This window comes from Cervus canadensis, chromosome 25, assembly GCF_019320065.1.
Source record: "Cervus canadensis isolate Bull #8, Minnesota chromosome 25, ASM1932006v1, whole genome shotgun sequence".
Lineage (NCBI taxonomy): Eukaryota > Metazoa > Chordata > Mammalia > Artiodactyla > Cervidae > Cervus > Cervus canadensis.
The window spans coordinates 26,289,587-26,311,970 of NC_057410.1; the positions used below are offsets into that span (position 1 = coordinate 26,289,587).

Here is a 22,384-nt window from a genome sequence, read left to right on the forward strand (position 1 = left end):
CAAAGGCTTGGTTTCTTGCTGTATTCATTTTCTAGACCAACTGTAGGCAATTTTTTCTGTAAACAGCTTATTAGTAAATATTTAAGGCCTTCTAGTACATATGGTCTTTGTCACAACTACTCAACTTTTACACATAAGTGGGCATAATTATGTTCTGATAATGCTTTATTTACAAGAAACAAGCAGTAGGCTCATGGAGAAAATATTAATACTTAACAGTGTATCAAATCTGTGGCCTTAACATTTTGAGTAGTACAAAAAGTTTAAGTATTTTTCCAGTATTCAAAAGTTATTATGCAGTTCCATAAAGCAGTTGCTCATGTCATTGATATATGAATGAAGCTCCCAACAGTGAAGTTCACTGTTTTTCTTTTGTCTTACTACTGAGTAAAACAAAAAAGGTCAGTTTTCATCCCAGTCCCAAAGAAAGGCAATGCCAAAGAATGCTCAGACTACCGCACAATTGCACTCATCTCACACCCTGGCAAAGTGATGCTCAAAATTCTCCAAGCCAGGCTTCAACAGTACAAGAACCGTGAACTTCCAGATGTTCATGCTGGATTTAGAAAAGGCAGAGGAACCAGAGATCAAATTGCCAACATCCATTGGATCATTGAAAAAGCCAGAGAGTTCCAGAGAAACATCTACTTCTGCTTTATTGACTATGCCAAAGCCTTTGACTGTGTGGATCACAATGAACTGTGGAAAATTCTGAAAGAGATGGGAATACCAGATCACCTGACCTGCCTCCTGAGAAATCTGTATGCAGGTCAAGAAGCAACAGTTAGAAATGGACATGGAACAGCAGACTGGTTCCAAATTGGGAAAGGAGTACGATAAGGCTGTATATTGTCACCCTGCTTATTTAATTTCTATGCAGAGTACATCATGAGAAACACTGGGCTGGAAGAAGCACAAGCTGGAATCAAGACTGCCAGGAGAAATATCAATCACCTCAGATATGCAGATGAGACCACCCTTATGGCAGAAAGCAAAGAAGAACTAAAGAGCCTCTTGATGAAAGTGAAAGAGGAGAGGGAAAAAGTTGGCTTAAAACTCAACATTCAGAAATCTAAGATCATGGCATCTGGTCCCATCACTTCATGGCAAATAGATGAGGAAACAGTGGAAACAGTGAGAGACTTTATCTTTTTGGGCTTCAAAATCACTGCAGATGGTGACTGCAGCCATGTAAAAGATGCTTGCTTCTTGGAAAAAAAGTTATGACCAACCTAGACAACATATTAAAAAGCAGAGATATTACTTTGCCAACAAAGGTCTGTCTAGTCAAAGTTATGGTTTTTCCAGTAGTCATGTATGGATGTGAGAGTTGGACTATAAAGAAAGCTAAGCACTGAAGAATTGATGCTTTTGAACTGTGGTGTTGCAGAAGACTCTTGAGAGTCTCTTGGACAGCAAGGAGATCCAACTGGTCAATCCTAAAGGAAATCAGTCCTGAATATTCATTGGAAGGACTGATGCTGAAGCTGAAACTCCAATACTTTGGCCACCTGATGTGAAAAACTGACTCATTGGAAAAGACCCTGATGCTGGGAAAGATTGAAGGCGGGGGGAGAAGGAGACGACAGAGGATGAGGTGGATGGATGACATCACCGATTCAGTGGACATGAGTTTGAGTAAACTCCGGGAGTTGGTGATGGACAGGGAGGCCTGGCGTGCTGCAGTCCATGGGGTTGCAAAGAGTTGGACATGACTGAGCGACTGAACTGAAACCAAAAATGTCAGTCAGCATCCGTGTCTGAACTACACTTCTTTGGCAGTGATGTGAACATCTTGTTTGCTGAATCAAATTGTAATTAAGCATTTATTCATAGTCTGATTGTTGTGAGATATTATTGGAAAAATAATTAAAACTGATAGTAGATAGTCAAGAAATAGCAAGTCACACTGAAGGTACAGGTATAGACACAGTATTTTAGTTTAAAATTTATGCCAAAGACTCCATTAAAAAACTACTAGAACTAATAAAAATGTTCAGTAAAGTTACAGGCTACAAAATCAATACACAAAGTCTGTTGCAGTTCCATTCACTGGCAATGTAATATCAGAAAGAGAAATGAAGAAAATAATCCCATTTACAACTGCATCAAAAAGAATAAAATAGGAATAAATTTAATCAAGGAGGGGGAGAACCTATATATTGAAAACTATAAAACATTAACAAAAGAAATGGAAGAAGACACAGATAAATGAAAACATATTCTGGGCTCATGGATTGGAAAAATCAGTATTCTTAAAATGTCCATACAATCCAAAGCAATCTAGAGATTCAGTGTGATCCTTATCAAATTCCCAATGGCATTTTTCAAAGGAATGGAAGTACTCTTAAAGTTTAAATGGAACCACACCAAAACCAAACCAAACAAACAAAAGAAAAACCCACAACTGAATAACCAAAGTAATCTTGAGAAACAAGAACAAAGCTGGAGACAATACACTCTCTGACTTTATATTATAAATCTTTTATAATTAAAACAATATGGCATTGGCCTAAAAATAGACATGTAGATCAATGGAACAGAAGAAAGAACCCAGAAATAAACCCATGCATAAATGGTCAATTAACTTATGACAAAGGTACCAGTAATATGTAATGGGGAAAGGATTATCTCTTTAGTAAATGGTGTTGAGGAAACTGTCTTACACCATAAACGAAAATTAATTCAAAGACATTAAAGATTTTAATGTAAAACCTGAAGCCATAAAACTCCCAGAAGAAAAAACACAGACAGTAAGCTCCTTGACAGGTCTGTTGATGATTTTTTGAATCCGACACCAAAAGCAAAAGCCACAAAATCAAAATTATATAGGACTACATCATACTAAAAAGCGTCTACACAGCTAAGGAGACCATCAACAAAATGAAAAGACAACTTACTGAATGGGAGATAATATATATCTGATAATGAGGTAATACCCAAAATGTATAAAAAAACTCATACAACTCAATAGCAAATAAAGGTCAGTTAAAAATAGGTTGAAGATTTGAATACACACTTTTCAATAGAAGACATACAGAAGGTAAACAGGTTCATAAAAAGATGCACAGCATTAATCATTCAGTTCAGTTCAGTCGCTCAGTCGTGTCCGACTCAGCGACCCCATGAATCGCAGCATGCCAGGCCTCCCTATCCATCACCAACTCCTGGAGTTTACTCAAACTCATGTCCATCGAGTCGGTGAAGCCATCCAGCCATCAGATCCTCTGTTGTCCCCTTCTCCTCCTGCCCCCAATCCCTCCCAACATCAGGGTCTTTTCTAATGAGTCAGCTTTTCGAAGGAGATGGCCAAAGTATTGGAGTTTCAGCTTCAGCATCAGTGCTTCCAATGAACACCCAGGACTGGTCTTCTTTAGGATGGACTGATTGGATCTCCTTGCAGTCCAAGGGACTCTCAAGAGTCTTCTCCAACACCACAGTTCAAAAGCATCAGTTCTTCAGCGCTCAGCTTTCTTCACAGTCCAACTCTCACATCCATACATGACCACTGTAAAAACCATAGCCTTGACTAGATGGACATTTGTTGGCAAAGTAATGTCTCTGCTTTTGAATATGCTATCTAGGTTGGTCATAACTTTCCTTCTAAGGAGTAAGCGCCTTTTATTTCATGGCTGCAATCACCAACTGCAGTGATTTTGGAGCCCAAAAAAAGTCTGACACTGTTTCCAATGTTTCCCCATCTATTTCCCATGAAGTGATGGGACCAGATGCCATGATCTTAGATTTCTGAATGTTGAGCCTTAAGCCAACTTTTTCTCTCTCCTCTTTCACTTTCATCAAGAGGCTTTTTAGTTCCTCTTCACTTTCTGCCATAAGGGTGGTGTCATCTGCATATCTGAGGTGATTGATATTTCTCCCAGCAATCTTGATTCTAGCTTGTGCTTCTTCCAGCCCAGCGTTTCTCATGATGTACTCTGCATATTAATTAAATAAGCAGGGTGACAATATACAGACTTGACATACTCCTTTTCCTATTTGGAACCAGTCTGTTGTTTCATGTCCAGTTCTAACGTTGCTTCCTGATCTGCATATAGGTTTCTCAAGAGGCAGGTCAGGTGATCTGGTATTCCCATCTCTTTCAGAATTTTCCACAGTTTATTGTGATCCACACAGTTAAAGGCTTTGGCATACTCAATAAAGCAACAATAGATGTTTTTCTGGAACTCTCTGCTTTTTCAACGATCCAGCGGATGTTGGCAATTTGATATGTGGTTCCTTTGCCTTTTCTAAAACCAGCTTGAACATCTGGAAGTTCACGGTTTACGTATTGCTGAAGCCTGGCTTGGAGAGTTTTGAGCATTACTTTACTAGCATGTGAGATGAGTGCAATTGTGCAGTAGTTTGAGCATTCTTTGGCATTGCCTTTCTTTGCAATTGGAATGAAAACTGACCTTTTCCAGTCCTGTGGCCACTGCTGAATTTTCCAAATTTGCTGGCATATTGAGTGCAGCACTTTCACAGATCATCTTTTAGGATTTGAAATAGCTCAACTGGAAATACATCATCTCCACTAGCTTTGTTCGTAGTGAGGCTTTCTAAGACCCACTTGACTTCATATTCCAGGATGTCTGGTTCTAGGTGAGTGATCACACCATCATGATTATCTGGGTCATGAAGATCTTTTTTGTACAGTTCTTCTTTGTTTTCTTGCCACCTCTTCTTAATATTTTCTGCTTTTGTTAGGTCCATACCATTTCTGTCCTTTATTCAACCCATCTTTGCATGAAATGCTCCCTTGGTATCTCTGATTTTCTTGAAGAGACCTCTAGTCTTTCCCATTCTATTGTTTTCCTCTATTTCTTTGCATTGATCGCTGAGGAAGGCTTTTTTTATCTCTCCTTGCTATTCTTTGGAACTCTGCATTCAAATGGGAATATCTTTCCTTTTCTCCTTTGCTTTTCACTTCTCTTCTTTTCTCAGCTATTTGTAAGGCCTCCTCAGACAGCTGTTTTGCTTTTTTGCATTTCTTTTCCATGGGGGTGGTCTTAATCCCTGTCTCCTGTACAATGTCATGAACCTCTGTCCATAGTTTATCAGGCACTCTGTCTATCAGATCTAGTCCCTTAAATCTATTTCTCACTTCCACTGTATAATCATAAGGGATTTGATTTTGGTCGTACCTGAATGGTCTAGTGGTTTTTCCTACTTTCTTCAATTTCAGTCTGAATTTGGCAATAAGGAGTTCATGATCTGAGCCACAGTTAGCTCCCGGTCTTGTTTTTGCTGACTGTATAGAGTTTCTCCATCTTTGGCATTAATCATTAGGGAAGTCCAAACTGAAACCACAATGAGATATTACCTCACCCGTGGTAGAATGTCTATATCAAAAAGACAAGAAATAACAAGTGCTGGTGAAATGTGGAGAAAAGGGAACACTTGTGAACATGTGTGGAAATGTTGAGAATCACTTGGACTACGAGGAGATCCAACCAGTCATTCCTAAAGGAGATCCGTCCTGAATATTCATTGGAAGGACTGATGCTGAAGTTGAAAGTCCAGTGCTTTGGCCACCTGATGCAAAGATCTGACTCATTGGAAAAGACCCTGATCCTGGGAAGGATTGAAGGCAGGAAGAGAAGGGGATGACAGAGGATGACATGGTTGGATGGCATTACTGACTCGATCGACATGAGTTTGAGCAAGCTTTAGGAGTTGGTGATGGATGGGGAAGCCTTGTGCTACAGTCCATGGGGTCACAAAGAGTTGGACATGACTGAGCAATTGAACTGAACTGAAGTTGATGCAACCACTGTGGAAAATAGTACGGAGGTTTCTCAAATAGTTAAAAATAGACCTACTATATGATACAACAATTCCACTTTGGGATATTTATCCAAAGAAAATGAAAACACAAGAATAGCAGTTGTTGTTGCTCAGTCACTAAGTCCTGTCTGACTCTTTGCAACCCCCTGGACTACAGTACACCAGTCTCCTCTGTCTTCCACTATCTCCTGGAGTTTGCTCAAATTCATGTCCATTGAGTCGATGATGCTCTCTAACCATCTCATGCTCTGCCACCCTCTTCTTTTGCCTTCAGTCTTTCCCAGCATCAGCATCATTTCCAATGAGTTGGCTCTTCACATCAGATGGCCAAAGTACTGAAGCTTCAGCTTCATCAGTCCTTCCAATGAATATTCAGGATTTCCATATTTAATATTGAATATTTAAATATCAATTGAATTTGAATCAGTTGAATCAAAGAACCAGGATTGACTGGTTTGATCTCCTTGCAGTCAAAGGAAATTCAAGAGTCTTATCCAATACCACAGTTCAAAAGCATCAATTCTTACATGCTCAGCATTTCCTATGGTCCAACTCTCACATCTGAACATGACTACTAGAAAAACCATAGCTTTGACTTGACAGACCTTTGTCAGCAAAGAGATGTCTCTGCTCTTTAATATACTGTCTAGGTTTGTCATACCTTTCCTTCTAAGAAGCAAGCATCTTTTAATTTTGTGGCTGCTGTCACCATTTGCAGTGATTTTGGAGCCCAAGAAAATAAAGTCTGTCACTGCTTCCACTTTTTTCCCCATCTATTTACCATGAAGTGATGGGACCAGATGCCATGATCTTAGTTTTTTGAATGTTGAGTTTCAAACTAGCTTTTTCACTCTCCTCTTTCACTTTCATCAAGAGGCTCTTTAGTTCCTCTTCACTTTCTGCCATTAGAGTGATAACATCTGCATATCAGAGGTTGTTGATATTTCTTCAGGCAATCTTGATTGTAGTTTGTGATTCATCCAGCCCGGCATTTCCCATGATGTAAGTTCTATGCAATACAAGTTAAATAAGCAGGCTGACAATATACAGCCTTGTTGTGGTACTCTTTCCCAATTTTGAACTGATCAGTTGTTCCATATCGGGTTCTAGCTGTTGCTTCTTGGCTTGTGTTCAGATTTTTCGGGAGACAGATAAGGTAGCCTGGTATTCCCATCTCCTTAAGAATTTTCCACAGTTTGTTGTGGTCCACACAGTCAAAGGCTTTCACATAGTCAATAAAGCAGAAGTAGATGTTTTTCTGGAATTCCTTTGCTTTTTCTATGATCCAACCAATGTTGGCAATTTGATCTCTGATTTTGATCAGGCAATTTTGATCTCTGCCTTTTCTAAACCCAACTTGTATATCTGGAAGTTGTCAGTTCACATACTGCTGAAGCCTAGCTTGAAGGATTTTGAGCATAACCTTACTTGGCTCAGATAATAAAGAATCTGCCTGCAGTATAGAAGACCAGGGTTCAATCCCTGGGTTGGGAAGATCCCCTGGAGAAAGAAATGGACAGTATTTTTGCCTGGAGAATCCCATGGACAGAGGAGCCTGGCAGGCTACAGTCCATGGGGTTGCAAAGAGCTGGACGCAATGAAACAACTAATACTTCCTTACTAGTATGTGAAATGAGGAAAATCGTAGGGTAATTTGAACATTTTTTGGCATTGCCTTCTTTGGGATTGGAATGAAAACTGACCTTTTCCAGCCCTGTGGCCACTGCTGAGTTTTCCAAATTTGCTTCCACTAGCTTTGTTTGTAGTAATGCTTCCTAAGGCCCACTTGACTTCACACTCCAGGATGTCTGGCTCTAGGTGAGTGACCACACCACCATGGTTATCTAGATCATTAAGATCTTTTTTGTATAGTTCTTCTGTGTATTCTTGCCACCTCTTCTTAATTTCTTCTGTTTATATTAGGTCTTTGCCATTTCTGTCCTTCATTGTGCCCATCCTTTATTCCATATTGCAAAAGAAATTCTATGAAGATATTTAAAAATATTATAGAAGGAAATGCTAAACAAGTGCTATAATTGATCAAACATCTACACTTTTGTAGAAAACACCTTGTGATTTCTCTCCAGTACACAGCTGAATCAATTTCTGTATTGGTAATGGTATGTGTTGCTTTAAAAGAATTTATGTCAGCCACAAAGAGTGTATTTCTAATACATTATTGTCCTAACTTTAGATGATTGTGGCTTTGATAATATTCAAAAACAAACTTAATTTCATTTTATTCTAATGATGCTTGTACAGTAGTGGGAAGGAAATCTTGAGTAGTCACAGATTTGTTAGAAAATTTTCCTGAAGTCATTATTTGGCACTGTCATCAGTTGCAATTCAGTATCTGAAATAAAATAAGTCAGTCATTTAAAAATACTCTGGATAAAATGTATTCTATTTATCAACATTCTAATAAAAAGAAAATTGATTGGAGGGGGACTTCCTTGGTGGTTCAGTGCAGGGGGCCCAGGTTCAATCCCTGATCAGAGAGCTGAATCCAAAATGTCCCAGCTAGGAGTTTGCATGTTGCAACTAAAGATCCCATCTGTTGCAACAAAGATGAGAAATCCTGCATGCTACAGCTAAGACCTGGCACAGCCAAGTAAATATAAATATATGTACATATAAAGAAAGATAGAGGCGTGTGTGTTTGGTTGGTTCACTGAAAGGATAGATAGACAGGAGAAGAACTATACAAAAAAGATCTTTATGACCCAGATAAAAGATCTTCACGACCCAGATAATCACGATGGTGTGATCACCAGCCTAGAGCCAGACATTCTGGAATGCAAAGTCAAGTGGGCCTTAGGAAGGATTACTATGAACAAAGCTAGTGGAGGTGATGAAATTCCAGTTGAGTTATTTCAAATCCTAAAAGATGATCTGTGAAAGTGCTGCACTCAATATGCCAGCAAATTTGGAAAATTCAGCAGTGGCCACAGGACTGGAAAAGGTCAGTTTTCATTCCAATCACAAAGAAAGGCAATGCCAAAGAATGCTCAAACTACTGCACAATTGAACTCATCTCACACGCTAGTAAAGTAATGCTCAAAATTCTCCAAGCCAGGCTTCAACAGTACAAGAACCATGAACTTCCAGATGTTCAAGTTGGATTTAGAAAAGGCAGAGGAACCAGAGATCAAATTGCCAACATCTACTGGATCATCGAAAAAGCAAGAGAGTTCCAGAGAAATATCTACTTCTGCTTTATTGACTGTGCCAAAGCCTTTGACTGTGTGGACCACAAAAAACTGTGGAAAATTCTGAAAGAGATGGGAATACCAGACCACCTGACCTGCCTCTTGAGAAATCTGTATGCAGGTCAGGAAGCAACAGTTAGAACTGGACATGGAACAACTGGTTCCAAATAGGAAAAGGAGTACGTCAAGGCTGTATATTGTCACCCTGCTTATTTAACTTAGATGCAGAGTACATCATGAGAAATGCTGGACTGGATGAAGCACAAGCTGGAATCAAGACTGCCAGGAGAAATATCAATAACCTCAGATATGAAGATGAGACCACCCTTATGGCAGAAAGCGAAGAACTAAAGACCCTCTTGATGAAAGTGAAAGAGGAGAGTGAAAAAGTTGGCTTAAAACTCAACATTCAGAAAACTAAGATCGTGGCATCTGGTCCCATCACTTCATGGCAAATAGATGGGGAAACAGTGGAAACAGTGGCTGACTTTATTTTGGGGGGCTCCAAAATCACTGCAGATGGTGACTGCAGCCGTGAAATTAAAAGATGCTTGCTCCTTGGAAAAGGAATGACCTTGCTCCTTGGAAAAGAAAAGTTATGACCAACCTGACAGCATATTAAAAAGCAGAGACATTACTTTGCCAACAAAGGTCCGTCTAGTCAAAGCTATGGTTTTTCCAGTAGTCATGTATGGATGTGAGAGTTGTACTGTGAAGACAGCTGAGTGCTGAAGAATTGATGCTTTTGAACTGTGTTGTTGGAGAAGACTCTTGAGAGTCCCTTGGACTGCAAGGAGATCCAACCAGTCAATCCTAAAGGAAATCAATCCTGACTATTCATTGGAAGGAGTGATGCTGAAGCTGAAACTCCAATACTTTGGCCACCTGATGTGAAGAACTGACTTACTTGAAAAGACCCTGATGCTGGGAAATATTGAAGGCGGGAGGAGAAGGGGACGACAGAGGATGAGATGGTTGGATGGCATCACCAACCTAAAGGACCTGAGTTTGAGAAAGCTCTGGGAGTTGGAGATGGAGAGCGAGGCCTGGTGTGCTGCAGTGCATGGGGTCACAAGAGTTGGACATGATTGAGCGACTGAACTGAACAAAGTGTAGTTGGGCTATGCTTTCTTTAAAAATGTGGAAATTTTTCAAAAGAGCTTAACCCTAGAGGATAGGAGGTAGTAGTCATCGATAAAACCAGAAAGGTAAGCAGGGGCCAGGTTTTACCAGGTATTGAAAGACATATTAAGGAATTTGAAGTCTATTGTAGGAGAACTGGGGAGCCAATAAATGTTGTGCCTTAAAGTATGGATTACCTACCTCAGAATCAATTAGAAATCTTACTGAAAATCCCTACTCCTATATTCTACTCCAAACCTATTGAATCAAAATCACTGGGGTAAAGTCCTTAAATCTATGTTTTTTTTAAACAACAATGCCAAGTAATTTCTTACACATATTGAAGTTTGCACAGTATAGTGTTTGAGGCCAGGGAATGATATGATCAGATGAATATCAGGAAAGATAACCGGTTGCAACATGAAGAACAGTTTAGAAGGTGGCAAAGCTGGAAGCTAGGAGACACACTAGGTGACTGTTGGACTAGTCTAGGTAAGAGAAGTTGATGATCTTAACTAGATTAGGACTGGAGTTTGAGAAAAGATGAATTGGAGAAATGTGAATGTCAAATTATTTGGAAGATGAATTGTCAAGGCTTGACGATTTGCTCGAGTATGGAGATAACTTGTGAAACTGGATGAATGTCGGTGCTATTTCCTGATCTGGAGAATCCAGGAAAACTAGCAAGTTCCTCATGGTGATGGTGGGAGAGTAGAAAGCAGAAACCAAGTTCAACTGTGCACATGGGGACTTAAAAGGAGAGAGATCTAGTAGGCAGCTGGAGGATAGCTCCATAGTTGCTAAGGGAAATCTATTCATAAGATATAGCTATAGCAGAGGCAGATTTGCTGTGAAGCTGATGAAGTTAATCTTCAGGTCTCTTGCAAAGGCTCCTTTCATGGCTCTAAGACAAACCCTGAGAATTCTGTATTTGAAGAGCTATATCAATTTTCTTAAATTGTGTGAACTTAATTTTCTTAATTTCTTAATTTTCCAATTATATAAAAAGCCTCATAAAACCTTGAATCTTGTTTCTGAACTATATAGGTCAAAAATCATCAGCACACAGATGTTAACAAAGGACCTTGAAAAGGATGAGATTACGTTAGGAGAATGTATAGAGTAAAACACCTCAGAGGTCTTAATATGTTACATGTTATTTTCCAGGAGTAACTATTATTTTAAATTAGATATAGAGAAAAATCAGGGGAAAATTTTTAATAATGTAAAAGGTTTGTAGTCATATGATACACTATGACTTAATTGAAACTAAAAGCTTTATGTATTTATATTAAAATATTATTTAAATTTGCCTTTTTGGGTAGGCCCATAAGGAATCATTCTGATAACCATATATGAAATAATTAAACTCTCTGAGTTTTTTTTCTAACTTTAAAAGAAGGGTGAAAATTTAAGAAATATTGTGGTTCTTATCTAAATGTTTTTAGAATCCAATAAATATTTGCTAGATAATAGATAATATATATGTCATATATAATATATAGATAAGTGTATCATTTATTCTTTGCCTTAAAAAAATCTATTCTAGTTGAGTCATTGGCCTTCTCTTCTTCATTCTTAAAAATTGTCAAGGAAAGGAAATCTTTAATAATGTTCCATGATCAGAGATCTCTTATGTCTAACCTAAATCTCTGATTCCTGTGAAGGAAGAGGACCATTTAAAAAAAATCAGCCTTATTGAGGTTATGTTTTACATACATTAAAAGTCATCAGTTTTAAGTATACATTTCAATGTGGTTTTGACGAATGTGTACAGCAGTGTAACCACCATGACCATGCAGATGTTTCTGTTACCCTTTGTATTCAGTCTCCCCCACAGTCTCTTACCCCTGCCCCAGGCAACCACTGATCTGTTTTCTGTCATTGCAATTTTTAAAAAAATATTTACTTATTTGGCTGTGCCAGCTCTTAGTTGGGACACGCAGGATCTTCGTTGCAGCATGGGAACCCTTAGTTGTGGTATGTGGCATCTAGTTCCCTGACCAGGAATTGAACTCCGTCCTCCTGCATTGGGTATACGGAGTCTTAGCCACTGTACCACCAGGAAAATGCATGTCATTGCAATTGACTTTACTAGAATTTTATGTAAATGTTCATAGTCTTTTGTGTCTGTCTCTTGCTTCTTTCACTTAATATAATGCTTTTGAGATTATCCATGTTCTCTCAGTGGTTCATTCCTTTTAAAACTAAGTAGTATATTGCATTGTATGGATATATCACAATTTATTGATTCACTAGTTATTGGACATTTGAGTTATTTCTAGTTGGGGCCTATTATGAATAAAACTGCTATGAATGTTTACATACAAGTTAAATGCCAGTCCATAATGACATTGTTTTTTATTTCTCTAGGGTAAATACTTAGGAGTAGAATCGCTTAGGAGTGAGTTGCATTGCAGTGTGCATTTAACTTTTTAAAAACCCAGCAGATTTTCCAAAGTGAATGCAATATTTTGCATCCCCACTAGGAATGTGTGAGTTCTGGTTGCTCCTTATCCTCTACTGCACTTAGTATTGTTGATCTTTTTAATTTTAGTTGTTCTAGTGGGTGGGATGGTACCTCATTGTGGTTAATTTGCATTTCCCTAATAACTAATGATGCAAATCATTTCATGTGCTTATTTGCATTTCATATATCTTTGTTGATAGAGTATCTATTAAAATCTTTTGCCCATTTATTAATTGGATTATTTGTCCTATTGAGTTGTAAAAATTATTTATATATTCTGGATACAAATCTTTTATCAGATACATGCTTTAAAAGTATTTTCTCCCAGTCTGTGGCTTATTTCTTGATTTTTCTTAAGTGTCTTTCAAAAAGCATATTTTTTTCTTTTTGGTTTTTCTTTGATTTGTCATATGTTTTTTATTTTATTCATATTTTTAATTGAAATATACTTGATTTATGATATTAAATAAGTTTCAGGTGTATAACATAGTGATTCCCAAGTTTTAAAGGTTATACTCCATTTATAATTATTTTAAGGTATTGGCTATATTCCCTGTGCTGTACAATATATCTTTGTAGTTTATCTATTTTATACATAGTAGTTTGTACCTCTCAATCCCCTAACCCTATCTTGCCCCTCTCTACTTCCGTCTTCCCACTGGTGACCAGCAGTTTGTTCTCTATATTTATGAGTTTGTTTCTTTTTTGTTATATTCACTAGCTTTATTTTTTAGAGTCCACATATAAGTGATAAAATAAAATATTTGTCTTCTCTGTCTGACATTTCATTAAGCATAAAAACCTCCAAGTCAAAAAAAAAAAAAAACAAAAACCTCCAAGTCCATCCATGTTCTTGCAAATAGCAAAATTTCATTCCTTGTTATGGCTGACTAGTATTCCAGTATATGCATATTTATGTGTATATATATATATATATGGCACATCTTCTTTATTCATCTGTTGATAGACACTTAGTTGCTTCCATATCTTGGCTATTATAAATAATGCTGCTATGAATGTTAGGATTCAATAGTGTTTTTGTTTTTTTTGAATACATACCCAGGGGTGTAATTGCTGGGTCATATAGTAATTCTATTTCTAGTTTTTTGAGGAATCTCCATCCTGTTTTCCACAGTGGTGCACCAGTTTACATTCCCACCAGCAGTGTTCGAGTGTTCACTTTTCTCCATACCACCAACATTTGTTATTTATGATCTTTTTGATAATAGCCATTCTGATAGATATGAGGTGGTATCTCATTGTGGCTTTGATTTGCTGTTTCTCTGATGATTAGTGATGCTGAGCATCTTTTCATACACTGTTTGTCATCTGTATATCTTCTTTGGAAAAATGTCTGTTCAGGTCTCCTGCCCTTTTAAAAAAATTGATTTATTTTTTTAGATGTTGAATTGTATAAGCTATTTATGTATTTTGGATATTATCCCCTTATCAGTCATATCATTTGCAAATATTTTCTCCCATTCAGTAGGTTGTGTTATTGACGGTTTCCTTTGCCGTGCAAAAGCTTTTAAGTTTAATTAGGCCCCATTTATTTATTTTTGTTCTTGTTTCGCTTGCCTTAGGACACAGTTCCAAAAAAAATATTGCTGTGGTTTCTGCCAAAAAGTGTTCTGCCTATGTTTTCTTCTAGGAGTTTTATGATTCCTGGTCTTTCATTTAGGTCTTTAATTCATTTTGAGTTTAGTTTTGTATATGATTTGAGAAAATGTCCTAATTTTATTCATTTACATTTAGCTGTCCAGTTTTTCGAGCATCACCTATTGAAGAAACTGTCTTTTCTCCATTGTATATTCTCAGACAAGGAAAAGAAATAAAAAGAATCTAAACTGGAAAGGAAGAAGTAAAACTGTCACTATTTGCAGAAGACATGATACTACACATAGAAAATCCTAACGATGCCACCGAAAAATTACTGGAGCTCACCAATGAATATGGTGAAGTTGCAGAATACAAAATTAATATACAAAAATCTGTTGCATTTTTATAAAGTAACAGTGAACTCTCAGAAGGAGAAATTAAGAAAACGATTCCATCTGCAATTGCATCAAAAAAGAATAAAAACCTAGGAATAAACCTATCTAAAATGGTAAAAGAGCTGGACTCAGAAAACTATGCTGATGAAAGAAACTGAGGATGATACAAACCGATGGAAAGACATACCATGCTCAGGGATTGAAAGAATTAATACTGTTAAAATACCCATATTACTCAAGGCTATTTACAGTGGCTTTTTTTTACCAGTGGCTTTTTTCACAGAACTAGAACAAATAATTTAAAAAATTGTTTGGAGACAAAAAAGACTCATAATAGTCAAAACAGTCTTGACAAAGGAGTACAGAGCTGGAGGTATCACATTCCCTGGCTTCAGACTATTCTACAGAAAGCAGAAGTTTTAAGTTTTGATGAAGTGCAGTTTATCAATTTTTTTCTTTTACAGCTTTGTGGTTTTTTGAATTCTGTCTAAGAAATGTTTGTCTAACTTAAGGTTTTAAAGATTTTTGTCTATGTTTTGTAGTTATAGAAATTTTATAGCTTCATCTCTTACCGATTGTTTTATGATTCATTTCAGGTTAATTTTTTGGTATACAGTGTGAAGTAAGGGTAAAGGTTTTTCCACTTAGATATCTAGATATTCCAGCATCATTTGTTGAAAAGGTTATCCTTTCCCCCATTGAATTACACTGGGCCTTTTTTGAAATTTAATTGAATATATTTGTGTTAGTCTATTTTTGGACATTCTATTCTATTTAACTATATGTCCATGATAATCTTTTAGTAATGAAAATAATTGCTGGTGAAACTATTCTGAAGTTATTCTTGGATATTATGAGACAGGGTTGAATTTTATACATGTGAAAAATTTGTATTCTTCCCAGACACCTAGTACTCTAACTGAAAATATATATGTGTATTTAACATATTTTTCCATAAATGAATATACATTTTTATGTAAAAGAAGTAATTAGGCATTTTTTTGTTTGCTTAGAGCTTACTTTTCCCAGAGTATAAAAAAGAGAGTAAAATGAATTCTTGTCATGTGGAAATCTTTACAATAACCAAAACTATATTCTATTAAGGAAAAATGAAAAAATAGAGAAAAGTTCAAAGAATAAAGCAGAATAAATCTGCTCTTTGGGAATAACAGCAGCATCAGTTCAGTTCACTTCAGTCGCTCAGTTGTGTCCGACTCTTTGTGACCCCATGGACTGCAGCACACCAGGTTTCCCTGTCTATCACCAACTCCCGGAGCCTACTCAAACTCATGTCCATCATGTCGGTGATGCCATCCAACCATCTCATCCTCTGTCGTCCCCTTCTTCCACCTTCAGTCTTTCCCAGCATCAGGGTCTTTTTCAATGTGTCAGTTCTTTTCATCAGGTGGCCAAAGTATTGGAGTTTCAGCTTTAGCATCAGTCCTTCCAATGAATATTCAGGACTGATTTCCTTCAGGATTGACTGGTTGGATCTCCTTGTAATCCAACGGACTCTCAAGAGTTTTCTCCAACATCACAGTTCAAAAGCATCAATTCTTCAACACTCAGCTTTCTTTATGGAGAAGGAAATGGCAACCCACTCCAGTATTCTTGCCTGGAGAATCCCGTGGACAGGGGAGCCTGGTGGGCTGTCGTCTATGGGGTCGCACAGAGTCGGACACGACTGAAGCAACTTAGCAGTGGCAGCAGCAGCTTTCTTTATAGTCCAACTCTTACATCCATACATGACTGCTGGAAAAACCATAGCTTTGACCAGATGGACCTTTGTTGGCAAAGAAATATCTCTGCTTTTTAATATGCTGTCTAGGTTGGTCATAGCTTTTCTTCCAAGAAGCAAGTGTCTTTTAATTTCATGGCTACAATCACCATCTGCAGTGATTTTGGAGCCCAAAAAAATGAAGTCTGACACTGTTTCCCCATCTATTTCCCATGAGGTGATGGGACCGGATGCCACGATCTTAGGTTTCTGAATGTTGAGTTTTAAGCCAACTTTTTCACTCTCCTCTTTCACTTTTATCAAGAGGCTCTTTAGTTCTTCTTCTTTCTGCCATAAGGGTGGTGTCATCTGTGTATCTGAGATTATTGATATTTCTCCCGGCAATCTTGATTCCAGCTTGTGCTTCATCCAGCCCAGCATTTCTCATGATGTATTCTGTATATAAGTTATATAAGCAGGGTGACAATATACAGCCTTGACGTACTCCTTTCCTGATTTGGAACCAATCTGTTGTTCCAAGTCCAGTTAAATACTGCAAATCAAGGAAGGGGATTTTCTGACTTCTGCTTCCAAGCAATTTCAGTAAATAAAGGAGGTTATTTTCCTTTTTTAAAAAACTTGTTGTTAGCAGGATTAGTGTACTTCCTTTCACTGTTTTAGGATTTAAAATACATATACACTAATGTTACTGAACTTCATAAACCTTTGGGATTTTTGTCAGATTCCCAGGTTGCTGAGTGTTTCAGTAAAAAGTCACTCTGTTGTGGAAATGTTCCAGAGCCAGGGAGATGATGCATTACCAAAAGGGAGGAGAATGCCCAAACATTAACAATTGACTTTGAGGGATCCCTTGCTCTGGTGAAATAAGCATAGGATTTGGAATCAGAATACATTTGCATTTCATCTCTTTGACTTCTTAACATGGTGTGGGGGCAGGGAGTGGTTTGCTCACATTTCTTAACTTCTTTGAGTCTCAGCTTCTTCTTTGGCAGTAATAATACTTGGCTGACAGTGTTGCCATGAGGATGAAATTAAATGACCTAGTATTTTGCTTAGCATATGCTCCACATTCAGTAAATATCATATCCCTTTCCCTTTTCTCTCAGTCCTCCTGCATTTAGACTGAGAAGTTTTCTGGGAGTCAACTGCATACCTCACAGCAGAAGCTAATTTGTTGGTTCTTCCTCATTTTGGGGGAGGTAAAAGATGGATAGAAGTTTGAAAAGTACTGGGGAACAGGAGAACAGATGAGCTTAGGGATCAGACTCTAGGATAAGAAACTAGTTCAGCAGGAAGTGTGTGCTGTCAGCCCCTTAAGGATCATATGCTCAAGGTGTCCAATCCCATCTCACATGTTTAATACCTCAAATGTCACTTGCTGGTAGAAGACTCTCTGGGGAATTCTGTGAGAACAGTACCCAGCTGTAGTGGAAGGCTGACCTGAGAGCACCTTTTAGACTTTCTCTGTCCTTCTTTGTCCTCATGTAATTTAGTTGTGTCCTCTCTTGCTTCAACTTTTAAATTCAAAGACACATTATTAGTGTTTGTCACCTTAAATTACCAGATTCTGGCCCTCTTCATCGCCTCCCACCTTTAGCCTATGAAAGAGACAGTGGCAACACCTAATGTAAGCTGTTGCTGATTCTTCCTCCCTGCTTCCCCACACACCTGCCCTTTCACTTTCATTTCTAAAGCAGGAAAAATCTTTTTTCAAAATGCCCCAGCTGTTAGCAAACAACACATCCCCAGTTATATGTGCAAATATCTTAATGTGCGTTGGGGATATTACATAAAAATTCTCAATTTTTATTTTGAGAACATAGGCCAAAACTGAAAACACTCTCAATTAATTAGTCTGATTAGACTGACTGTTATGTCTGTACCACTACTCCAATTCTGTGATGTCTGTATCACTATTCCAATTCTAATGAACAAAATGAAGATTAGAGTTTCTATATTGTTTACACACTGTATTAGACCTTGTGAATATAAAAAGTACAAGATTTATACCTCATACTTAAGTGACAAGGAAGGCATTTAAGATTAGAATTCAAAGTCCCTAATTCTGTTTTTCTGGCATGTACAAAAATTCTATTGTATAGCATGTTGGATCTATCTCAAGCATAAAAATGCACAGACTTTTCTTATTCTGTATATAAAATATATTTTTATATATGTACATATATTTAACTTAGACTATAACACCTATCAAATAATATTTCATTGAGTTCCAAAAAGTTCATTATTTTTTATAGATTTTTAAAATATTTATTTTTGACTGTACTGGGTCTGTTGCTATGTGCAGGCTTTCTCTAGTTGCAGTGCATGGTCATCTCATTGAGGTGGCTTCTCTTGTTGTGGCACGCAGTTCTAGAGCACATGGCCTTCAGTAGTTGTGGCACATAGGCTTAGTTGCCCTGTGGCATGTGGAATCTTCCTGGACCAGAGATCGAACCTGTGTTCCCTGCATTGGCAGACAGATTTTTAACCACTGGACCACCAGGGAAGTCCAAGCTCATTCTTTCATCTGCTTCTTTTTTTGATGCATGAATTTGAGCCTGCTTAGATACATATACCAACTTTTTTTTCACTTTCTGTTACAGTATCACTCAGATGTAGCATCATCAATAGTAAGAAAAACACTGCCATTATCACTCTTTTCTGTAGAGTTCTAGTTAGAAGAAATAATTAAGAGTCTTAATGTTTAAGCCATTGCTACATGGATATTTTGGTTCATGCTACTGAAAGCACAAATAAAGAAATTCAGTCTATAGTTAAAGCGTCTAACCTAGATGACTTTATTTAGGTATTCTTCCAGATTTTCGAAGACTAAATTATTTACATCTTATGTAAACATTTCAACAAAATAGAAAAAGTGGAAATACTCTCCAACTCTTTCCATGAGACCATGATAGCCATGATACTAAAAATTTTAGTCCTTCTAATGAATATTCAGGATTGATTTCCTTTAGGATTGACTGGTTTGATCTCCTTGCAGTCCAAGGAATCACTCTAGAGTCTTCAACACCACAATTCAAAAGCATCAGTTCTTCGGCATTCAGCCTTCTTTATGGTCCAACTCCAGTAGTCATCCATACATGACTACTGGAAAAACCATACACTATACAGACCTTTGTTGGCAGAGTAATGTCTCTGCTTTTTGATATGCCATCTAGGTTTGTCATAGCTTTTCTTCCAAGGAGCAAGTCTTTTAATTTCATGGCTGTAGTCACCATCTGCAGAATTTGGAGTCCAAGAAAAAAAAGTCTGTCACTGTTTGCATTGTTTCCCCATCTATTTGCCATGAAGTGATGGGACCAGATGCCATGATCTTAGTTTTTTGAATGTTGAGTTTTAAGCCAGCTTTTTCACTCTCCTCTTAAACCTTCATCAAGAGGCTTTTTAGTTCCTCTTCACTTTTTTCTGTAAGGGTGGTGGCATCTGCATATCTAAGGTTATTGATATTTCTCCTGGCAATCTTGATTCCAGCTTGTGAGTCGTCCAGCCTAACATGTCATATAATGTACTCTGCATATAAGTTAAATAAGCAGGGTGACAGTATACAGCCTTGATGTACTCCTTTCCCAATTTGGAACCAGTCTATTGTTCCATGTCCAGTTCTAACTGTTGCTTCTTGACCTGCATACAGGTTTCACAGGAGGCAGGTAAGGTGGTCTGGTAATCTCATCTCTTGAAGAATTTTCCACAGTTTATTGTGGTCCACACAGTCAAAGGCTTTTGTGTAGTCAGTGAAGTAGGAGTAGATATTTTTCTGGAACTCTCTGGCTTTTTCAATGATCCAATGGATGTTGGCAATTTGATCTCTGGTTCCTCTGCCTTTTCTAAATTCAGTTTGAACTGGATCTGGGAGTTCTCAGTTCAAATACTGTTGAAGAATTGCTTGGAGAATTTTGAGCATTACTTTACTAGCATGTGAGATGAGTGCAATTGTGTGGTAGTTTGAACATTCTTTAGCGTCACCTTTCTTTGGGATTGGAATGAAAACTGATCTTTTCTGGTCCTGTGGCCACTGCTGAGTTTTCCAAATTTGCTGGCATATTGAGTGCAGTACTTTCACAGCATCATCTTTTAGGATTTGAAATAGTTCACCTGGAATTCCATCACCTCTGCTAGCTTTGTTCGTAGTGACACTTCCTAAGGCCCACTTGACTTTGCATTCCAAGATGTATAGCTCTAGGTGAGTGATCACACCCTCATGGTTATCTGGGTCATAAAGATCTTTTTTGTATAGTTCTTCTGTGTATTCTTGCCACCTCTTCTTAATATCTTCTGCTTCTGTTATGTCCATACCATTTCTGTCATTTATTGTGCCCAGTTTTGCATGAAATATTCCCTTGGCATCCCTAATTTTCTTGAAGAGATCTCTAGTGTTTCCTGTTCTATTGTTTTCCTCTGTTTCTTTGCATTGTTCATGTAGGAAGGCTTTCTTATCTTTCCTTGGTATTCTTTGGAACTCTGCATTCAGATGGGTATATCTTTCCTTTTCTCCTTTGCCTTTACCTTCTCTTTTCTCAGCTATTTGTAAGGCCTCCTCAGACAACCATTTTGCCCTTTTGCATTTCTTCTTCTTGAGTATGGTTTTGATCACCGCCTCCTGTACAGTGTTATGAACCTTTAACCGTAGTTCTTCAGGCACTCTATCAGATCTAATCCCTTGAATCTATTTGTACTTCCACTGTATAATCATAAGGGATTTGATTTAGGTCATACCTTAATAGCCTAGTGATTTTCCCTACTTTCTTTAATTTAAGCTCTTAGCAAACTAAGAAGAAAACTTTCCTAATCTGTTAAATCTACAAAAAACGTTAAGTGAAAATCATTTTCAGCATTAAAATGTTATAAGAATTCTCTCTAAAACCAGGAACAAGGGAAGGATATCTACTATTTTGCCACTTCTACACAGAACTGATTCTTTTGAACTGTGGTGGTGGACTCTTGAGAGTCCCTCAGACAGCAAGGAGATCAAACCAGTCAATCCTAAAGGAAACCAGTCCTAAAGGAAATCAGGATGAATATTGGAAGAACTGAAGCTGAAGCTTCACTACTTCGGCCACCAGATACAAAGAACTGACTCATTGCAAAAAACCCTGATGCTGGGAAAGATTGAAGGCAGGAGGAGAAGGGGATGACAGAGGATGAGATGGTTCGGTGGTATCACTGATTCAATGGACATGAGTTTGAGCAAGCTCCAGGAGTTGATGATGGACAGGGAAGCCTGGCGTGCTGCAGTCCATGGGGTTGCAAAGAGTCGGACATGACTGAGTGACTGAACTGAACTGAAGCAATATTTTATAGATAAAAGTCCTAGACAGGGGAGTAAGTCAAGAAAAAGAAATAAGAGATAGGAATAAATCTAACAAAATATGTTAGATTTTGTATGTGGTAGATACAAGGAATAATTTTAAAATTTATTGAAAACATTAAAGAAACATTAAAGAAGCTAAATGAATAGAGAAGTATACCATGTTTACATGTAGGAGGACTCAGTGTCAAAAAGATACTAATTTTTCCAAATGTATCTGTAAATTCAATGCAGTCTAATAAAAATCCCAACAGTATTTTCCTAGAAACTTGACAAGTTGATTTCTAAAATTTATAATAATTAATATACAATATGGTATTCTTGGTACTAGTATTGGTCAATGAAATAGAGTATAGGGCTTAATAACAGATTCCTACCTAAAAGGATTAATTTGATATATGATTAAACATTACATTTCAGATCACTGGCTGATGAGGTAGTCAGTAATAAGTGTTGGGATAATTGGCTTTTCATATGGAAAGATAGGAAATAGTATCCTATTCACATCAAAATAAATTTCAGGTTCCGTAAAGCCCTAATATAAACATCTCTACAAAGCAGAGAATAGGATTTAGAGCTGAGCGACAATAATTCAATAACTGGGGCAGTACATTCCACCTGGTACCAACTGGTACCAGTACATTTTATCTTTCTTCTAGATCATGTGTGTGTGTGGTTAGTCACTCAGTCATGTCCAACTCTTTGCAACCCCATGAACTCCTTTGTCCATGGGGATTCTCCAGG

General features: G+C 37.6%; 1 protein-coding gene and 1 long non-coding RNA gene across 2 annotated transcripts in view; both read left to right on the top strand.

Moving 5' to 3' along the window:
* LOC122427692 (tubulin alpha-1C chain) overlaps positions 1–22,384 on the top strand; it is a 1,128,437-nt gene that overhangs the window by 898,443 nt on the left and 207,610 nt on the right. The gene's annotated exons all lie outside the window — the stretch shown is intronic.
* LOC122427713 overlaps positions 1–22,384 on the top strand; it is a 32,303-nt gene that overhangs the window by 1,867 nt on the left and 8,052 nt on the right. The gene's annotated exons all lie outside the window — the stretch shown is intronic.